The following is a 9,306-nucleotide window of genomic DNA, read 5'->3' as shown; positions in this document are numbered from 1 at the left end:
AAGTCTAAGAAGAAGAATATTTATTTATTAATTATACTCATCATAAAACATTGTTCTTAGCCTAACAGTAACGCATTATGACAAGTACAGTTAATTTTAATCATAATTCACCAGGTGTGAAGGAAATGGTGTTTATACCATAATAATTCTTGGTGTGTCTTTATTGTTTTCTCCAAGCAGTGTTTCAAAACAAAAATTTGAATATTTCACACCCTAAAAATTATACAAGTACTAATTCAAATTGTATTAATATTTTCAATTCATTAAATGTTGCCAAGTTTTGTGCAATTTAGTTAAGTACTTTTACAGTGAGAATGGAAAGAATTATTATCATTATCCCTCTGCTTAACCAATGTGAAGACGTAACTTTCAATTAAAAGTCTTGGTTTATATAGACTCTTTTCTAGTGATGTTTCTCATCCAAAAATACAGAAGTTATATTTTTAAGTATGTCATTTTACTGTCAAAACATTAAAAAATATAATTTGTTTATTTACTAGCATTAAAATGAATTAAAATTGTAAAAATAATTTGTTGAAAGTTGCTAACATTTTTTTTTTGTAATTTATTAGTGGTTTTATCACAGTAGCCAGTGATAATGAAATGAAGACAATAACATGTATTTGCCACTGACTAAAATCATAACACTTTATTATTGCCAGAATTGGAGTGTGTTTCATTGGCCACGTACTTCAAAACTTTGTAAATTGTAAACACTATTATATTTTTTTTGTTTAACTGTTTTAAAGTCATTTTCAGCAAATTGAATAAAGAGATGTGAACTCATCTTCAGCTGAAACAAGTAGAAACTTTGGAATTTTATTTTGGTTCAAAATTTCCAATACTTGTTTCACTTTGTTCAGATACCTAATGCATGGGGAGCTGTGACAGTGAAAGTGCAGGGATCTGGACTGGCCACACTCCAGTCATCTGGTCAGTATCATGTGAACTCACCCAAATTTCTGGCTTCACCACCAGTGAGAGCATTCTCTCTTTGGGTGCACTGTCATTTCTTCGGCCAAAATAGTTCAGTTATAACATTCCAGACTTGTCAGAGGTAGGTTAATATATGTCATAATTATTTCATTTTTACTATCACATTGTAAAGCACAGGAATATAGTATGATATCATGGGTTTCCAGAGGTCTTGGATAACAAAAACAAAAATCTTCAGAGAGTTTTAGGTTAAGTCATGCAGAGAAATTTAATACAGGGGGTCCCATCATATGTTGTGACATGTTCCCGGAAAGTGGGATCACGTTAAGCAACACAACCTGCAGATGTGTTATGGATGATGCATTCCTGAAAAAATTCATTCCATTCTTGAATAACTATTTTAAAGGGTTTAACATGACTTTTTTAACTACAGTGTACTGTATAAAATATGCATGTAAGAATGGTAAAGGGATAACAAGTTTAGTGCCATAGTTAATTCTTTTGTAGGCTTCTTGACAGGGGACACTTTACAATTACCAGGTGACTACTTTGGAGATGTGTTGGAAGGGTGGAAACGGGGTTTTTCTGCAGTTGAGAAAAACGATATGCCTAGACAATGGGACTCAAACATAAAGAGTTTACGTTATTTGTCATCCTGCCCAGTGGACAATGTATCACGTGCTGCTCAGTAAAGTAGTCCGTCACTGACATGCTCTAGTAATGGAATGCCACGATGTTGCTTCACAAAAGTATTGGTAGTACAATGATTAATGAACGCTATGATCTGTAAAGTAGTCCAACAATATTTTAACACTCTAATAATGAAACAAGGTGACATTGTTTCAAAAATCTTAATAGTAATTGGTAAATGTTGCACCTGGAAAAGTAGAGTCAGTGGACTTGGTTCGCTGTAGTAATGAAACAAACTGACTTTGTTTGTTGGCAGTAATTGTGAATGTTCTAATAATGAAACGACATAGCACAATGCAATGTGTAATGGGAACCCACTGTATTTTAGTATTGATCATTTGACTTTCTATCTTTTTTGTTTCAGTAATGGCAGTTATTGAACATAAAGTCTATCATATACACTATGGATAATCTCTGTATGCTTATGCAAGCATATAATCATAAAACACATTAATATCATCAAGGTGTATGTAAATATTTTAAATAAGTGTAGCTAAACAAATGGAAGGAAAGGATGACTTTAAAGGGTAATATGGTAGACCATAAACATTTTTTTTGTTTTCGTATTTCAGTCTGAGTGAAAACTAAGATCATTTTGTTGCCTTACAATGGCAGTAAAAATACATCAAAATTAAGAAAATTAAAGTAGAAAATTTAATTTGGGGCTTTAAAGTGAGCCTTGAACCCTGGTTTTAATGGGTATGCATTCTCTCAGTTAGCTTGTTCAAATATATCTTGAAACCCTTCCACACTTTCAAGTTACCTTGACCTTACAACTTAAACCCTGACCACTAGAAAATTGTTATAAAACCAGAACATGATGTACTTATACCAGTGACTGAGAGTACTGCATCATATTGATTTGGAGTTTCAAGATAATACAGATAATCTGAAAGCTGAGTTCAGAACTAGATGACAGTCTTAGGGTTTGTAGGAACAGTTACTAACTCGTGGATAAAAAAAGAGAATTTCTTTACTAATATTACAAACAACCTTCTGGCTCTGTACTGTCTTACTTTTTCTCTATCTGTGGTTGTATGTGAACAGAAAATGTTGAAAAAAAATCTCAACTATTTCCATTCAACAAATTCCCGTTCATGAGGTATATGATTAAAATGGTTCATTGTACAACTAAGAAGGAACAATACTTAACATTAAAATGGTTCACTGTACAACTGAGAAGGAACAACACTTGATATTAAAATGGTTCACTGTACAACTAAAAAGGAACAATGCTTGACATTAAAATGGTTCACTGTACAATTGAGAAAGAACAATACTTAACACTAAAATGGTTCACTGTACAACTGAGAAGGAACAATACTTAACATTAAAATGGTTCACTGTACAACTAAAAAGGAACAACACTTGATATTAAAATGGTTCACTGTACAACTAAAAAGGAACAATACTTGACATTAAAATGGTTCACTGTACAACTGAGAAGGAACAATACTTAACACTAAAATGGTTCATTGTACAACTAAAAAGGAACAATACTTGACATTAAAATGGTTCACTGTACAACTAAAAAGGAACAATACTTAACATTAAAATGGTTCACCGTACAACTAAGAAGGAACAATACTTAACATTAAAATGGTTCACTGTACAACTGAGAAGGAACAACACTTGATATTAAAATGGTTCACTGTACAACTGTGAAGGAACAATACTTAACATTAAAATGGTTCACTGTACAACTGAGAAGGAACAACACTTGATATTAAAATGGTTCACTGTACAACTGTGAAGGAACAATACTTAACATTAAAATGGTTCACTGTACAACTAAAAAGGAACAACACTTGACATTAAAATGGTTCACTGTGCAACTAAAAAGGAACAATACTTAACATTAAAATGGTTCACTGTACAACTGAGAAGGAACAACACTTGATATTAAAATGGTTCACTGTACAACTAAAAAGGAACAATGCTTGACATTAAAATGGTTCACTGTACAACTGAGAAGGAACAATACTTAACACTAAAATGGTTCACTGTACAACTGAGAAGGAACAATACTTAACATTAAAATGGTTCACTGTACAACTAAGAAGGAACAATACTTAACATTAAAATGGTTCACTGTACAACTAAGAAGGAACAATACTTAACATTAAAATGGTTCACTGTACAACTAAAAAGGAACAATACTTGACATTAAAATGGTTCACTGTACAACTAAAAAGGAACAATACTTGACATTAAAATGGTTCACCGTACAACTAAGAAGGAACAATACTTAACATTAAAATGGTTCACTGTACAACTGAGAAGGAACAACACTTGATATTAAAATGGTTCACTGTACAACTGAGAAGGAACAATACTTAACATTAAAATGGTTCACTGTACAACTAAAAAGGAACAACACTTGATATTAAAATGGTTCACTGTACAACTAAAAAGGAACAATACTTGACATTAAAATGGTTCACTGTACAATTGAGAAAGAACAATACTTAACACTAAAATGGTTCACTGTACAACTGAGAAGGAACAATACTTAACATTAAAATGGTTCACCATACAACTAAGAAGGAAAAATATTTAACATTAAAATGGTTCACTGTACAACTAAGAAAGAAAAATATTTAACATTAAAATGGTTCACTGTACAACTAAGAAGGAACAATACTTAACATTAACATGGTTCACCATATTACTAAGAAGAAATAATATTTAAGATGAATTTTGCTCCATTTTCATTGTTTTACTGTTGGTAGAAATAATGAAAAACTTCTTTACTGTTACCCCTAGCCAATATTTTTTCATTAATTTTATTATATATGCACTTTTACTTGAACATAATTATTATTTTCCACAGTTGGACGAACCTTGCTGAAAGTCATGCGAGTGGTTTAGCAGTACTAGAAATGGATATCCCCACGGGATATGTAATTCCCCAACTAGACCTTGATAACTATGTTAGATCTGGTCAAGTTAAGAATTTGCGCCAAGCAAAGTACAGAAATAGAAGAATTTATTTCTACTTTGATTACGTAAGTGACCATTATTCTACAAAAACAATGATAAAGTAAATAACGTCTGAATATGCAGTGCCATGTGTAGTGTAATTTTCATATTCTAAAGTAGACATGCTTGTGTTTATTTTTTGATATGAAAGTTTAGTAAAGTTAAAATATCCAGCAACTTTTGTTAATTTTTTTTGTAAAATGAAACAATGCATACGTAGCCATGAAAGTAAAGAGAAAGGATTAACGATTATTTAAGAAACTTTGCAAATATTTAAAATACAAATCTAAAGACTTGAAGCTGTAAGGAAAGAAAATTATCCAGTAAAAAGATATTTTATCAGTTTATTAAAAACTAACGCTGACTATTTATCAATCTCAATATGTTTTGATAACTATACCAGAAGATTTAGTGTAATGCCTGCTAAATGAATGGGACAGTGTGAAAAGTAATGTATAATAAATTATAACTTCAGAAAGAATTAGTTAGATTGTGCATTTTCAGCACCTGAATGTAGTTTTATTAATTCATTTATGTTTTTAAATAATCTTGGTTATAAAAAGAATTGTCACTGTGGTGGAAGTTATAGCTATAAGGAGACATGTACGTTACTTCTTTTTTCTTTTAGTTGAATGCTTATGAAACTTGTGTTTCATTCACTGCACGTCGGTGGCACCCAGTAGCAAACTTATCTCGATACTTGGAAGTCAAGGTTTATGATTATTATGCACCAGGTATTCATTTATGTATGCAGTTTTTTACATTGTGTTTATTATGAATATTTTCATATATTTTTGTGTCACATATTATATAAACATTTTATACTCTTTAAAAATGATTCTTAGTTTAACCATTCAGTAATATCTATCATCCTGATTGGAAGAGTTCGTTCCCTCATAGATCTGGCTTGAAAATCACAAATTATAGAGAAATATTTATAATATACAAATAGAAGTAAGTAAATATCACATACCCATCTCTGAAGTATATATTTGGAGGGGTTATTTTGTAAAGTACTTATGAATGGATTGACAGGTAGAGAGAGACTGATATAATTTAACACCATCTTCAGGTTTCCAGAAACAAAATGGTGGACATATAAATCGTCTGGAAAGAGTTTGGTTACAAAAGAGTCAAATACATGAGTGTAAGAAGTTGTTTTAGCATATTTTACCACTGAGAGAATTCCATGCACATTATAAGTCTATTTGAATATTTTACAAAAAAAAAAAGGAATCTTTTGTTGAAAATCCACAGTTCCCTGTTTGAACTGTAGATTAATTAAATAGTCATTCAGAATGACCTCTGACTCTCAGACAAAATGCATTTTATTCATAATATTGAATAATACATTAGGCTTAATGACAATATCTTACTTACACACTTAATTTATGTTAGTAAATGGTAGGTGAAAAGGGGGACTCAGAACCCCATAAATAAATTTGTATCTGATTTTTTTTGCCGTAACAGGATGGTTACATGTATACAACAGTGAATATTTCTGTAATTCCGTCTTTGGTGCCTTATCATTCCAGAACTGTACAACCAGACGATCTATGATGCATCCAACCTGAACTCGTTGAATATCTGTGATGTTTGTGGCTCGTACCAGTGTCCGTGCATTCTGTTGTCTAGCTCATCCACAGATATTCTTCTCAGTCATGTGGTTTTAGCTGCTGTTTTAGTGTCTATTGTCTGGACACTCTAACAGATGTCTTAGGAAAGGTGTGAACAACCTTGAAAAAAAAAAACAAGTTGAAGAAGTACCATTTCAAACAGACCAATGAAAACATAGAATAGGTGCAGTGGTTTTAACCAAACAGACCAATGAAAACATAGAATAGGTGCAGTGGTTTTAATGAAGTAATAAAACCTTTCTGTGCAGTGCCTTCTCAGGTTTATAGAGGGGAGGTTATAATACACCCTGTTGATCAGATGTATTAACCAGGCAAGAAGCTCACATACTGAACGAACACCATGCCGACACAACTGGTCTGTGGAAATTAGTTCAGCATTAGAAACGTTTGATGTTTATGCTAAGTAGACTTAGTGCCATAAGAAAAAAAATTAAACTTTGAAAAAGTGGTTCACGATTGATCTTGAGTTTCTAATTAAGAGAAGCCATTGACACAAGAATGTTTTAACAAGATCCAAATGAAGAAAAATATATGTTATGTACCTTGTTTTTGGAGTGCTGTAAAGGTAAGTGCAGATACAAAATCAAAACTTGTTGTATATTAATTAATAAAGATTGTAGATTACTATATACAATTATAGAGTATATCATTTCTTAGGAAAATTGCTTAATTAGAATAAAAATAATCAAAATGGCACTCATTATGTAAATATAACCTAGAACATCATATTAGGTCTCCAACCAAAAACAAGCTTTCGTTTCTCTTTTGGTACTAAAACTTGGGTGTTCATTGGACTGTGATTGTATTATCTTATCACTATCTTATTTATTTGTTTCTCTGTAATTTACATGAAATAACTAAGATATTAACTTCTACTATAGTGGGTAGAGTACCTTTAAAATGTATAGCTTTATTTGACATGTAGAATATATGTGTAGTTAAGGTCTGTATACGGTAGTTTCAGACAAAATAGGTCTTCCTGAATTGTCAAAATAATACAGGTAAAAGTATTTCTGTATTGGAAACCACAAAGAAATATCTTTTATAATAGTTGTTTTCAGCTAATAAAAAAACCAACAGTTGTGCAGTAAATAAGAGTGTGCCTGGGTACTTGTTATGAAAGGTTAAGTTTATTTCACCTGGTAAATTTAAGGTCACATCAGTCCGTCTTGAAGATTGGTAGGAGGAACCAAGACAATATATATATATATATGTGAAGAAATTAACTCTAGAAACCAAATACAGAAAACTTAACCAATTATAGTAAGGTGTTTAGAATTTATGTAATTTAAACAAACATGTTCTGTAATTGTTATATCATTCATTTTATTTGTTCTGTACACATCAAGATATGAGTATAGTGGGTGATTAGTGTGTTTATTTGCCAAGATGCTCACATGTAAATAAACCAAACTCGGTTAAAAGTTGACCTCGAAAAACATTCGGGGTTTAGGTAACGATAGCTTTCTGTCTATCTATGTTGTAATTATTTGTACCACATCGATGTTATTGTAATTTGAAGCCCTGATTATTAACATATAGCATTTGAAAAATTAGTAATATAGAAATAAAGACTTTTAATGATATTTGAATGTTAAATTTTCTTAGGCTTTCACCCTGGAATTGTAAGATTATAATTATTAAATAAACAAATATTTTGTTAATAAAAAATGTTTCTTTTGTCTCCTTTTATTGTCCCTTTCAGCCTTGCGGGCGTTATGGAGAACTAGATTTAAAGAACACAAAAAACACCTTCACATGTTTTTGAACACTGCAAATCAAATAAGCACAGCATAACCATAGAAAACACCCAGATATTAAGTAGGGATACAAATATAAACAAACGCAAAATCAAAGAAGCCCTACTTATACAGCAACAAAAACCAAAATTAAACCAATATAAAGAAACACCTTTATACCTTTTCAAATTAATAACATGACATCCAACTGCAACACCTTCTACAATCCCGTACCAGTTTATACTCTTGTCCTTAAGACATGTATTCGGCAACGGTCTCTTGCAAACTCTTTCTTAACCTGAAGATGGTCGAAACGTTGTTCTCTCTTTATCAATAAAAGTGTTAATACCCATACTAGCTGTTCTGGGATACATTTTTGTTACTACACTGTTATATAAGTGAGCTACGAGCTACAGCACATAATTATTTTCTGACTTTCATTAACGTGAAAAAACACACCAAGATTTTTATATTATCTATTCACTGTATTTGTAGGGAAATTGAAGCTATTGTTAAGGTGAATGATATATGTCTTTTTTTTTTTACCAAGATGAAAGGATGGAAGCTAGGCACGAGTATTTATTCGATTGGTTGTTATGTCATCGAAACCGTTATTAAGCCCAAAGATACACAATGAAATACTTGTGCTCTGCCCACAAGGAATACAGTATGGAAAATGAGGCACATACTACGTTTTAATTTAACTTAGTGGACTGTTTCTTCAGAGTGAGAAGTTTAAAACCGATTTAGGGTTTAAATTATAGTGAAGGGGGGGGAGATTACCTAGTTGATAAGAACCTTTATATAAAACCCCCACCTTGTTCAATTTGAAGCATATTGTTAGACAACGTGCCCTTGCTTTGTTTATGTATTCTACACTGACTGCTTTTATTGGAATAAATATTATTTCTGTACTTGCCAAATTATCGGTGCCGAACCTTTTCCCTTGACGACACCATTTATAAATGGAGAGGACCCTATACTTCGTAACCCACTGCTCTACAAGCCTCCAGTTGGGGTTTAAGTGCCTGCTTTTACTTGGAACACCATACTTTATTTGGTGTGCTTGTTGTACAACGCCATTAGGGCAAGCGTCTCGCTTCTGTATTTTTATGCGTTTCTCACTGGGCGACGTTAGTAGAGATTTATTTCAAACTTTTTAGTAAAAATCGCCGAGTTTAAGTTTAAAAAACAGGTTCATGGTTTTCTACTTTAACATTGACAACCATGACTTGGGTAACGCCTGCAGGAGATAGTTTGTCATTAAAATTTCTCTAGAGAAACGATGTCCGATATTTAATGCATTTGTTCATTATTTTGGG

General features: G+C 31.9%; 1 pseudogene across 1 annotated transcript in view; it reads left to right on the top strand.

The window, feature by feature from the left end:
• The window catches only part of LOC143236568 (CD109 antigen-like), a 57,287-nt pseudogene extending 49,360 nt beyond the window's left edge, over nucleotides 1-7,927 (top strand). The window contains exons 18-22 of the transcript XR_013019588.1: nucleotides 310-362; nucleotides 864-1,057; nucleotides 4,460-4,634; nucleotides 5,237-5,342; nucleotides 6,144-7,927. The product of XR_013019588.1 is annotated as a CD109 antigen-like (transcript). The remainder of the gene's footprint in view (nucleotides 1-309; nucleotides 363-863; nucleotides 1,058-4,459; nucleotides 4,635-5,236; nucleotides 5,343-6,143) is intronic.
• The last annotated feature ends 1,379 nt before the right edge of the window (nucleotides 7,928-9,306 follow it).

The sequence above is a fragment of the Tachypleus tridentatus genome, chromosome 13 (genome assembly GCF_004210375.1).
Source record: "Tachypleus tridentatus isolate NWPU-2018 chromosome 13, ASM421037v1, whole genome shotgun sequence".
Taxonomy (NCBI): domain Eukaryota; kingdom Metazoa; phylum Arthropoda; class Merostomata; order Xiphosura; family Limulidae; genus Tachypleus; species Tachypleus tridentatus.
This window is presented reverse-complemented; position numbering and strand designations above follow the sequence as displayed.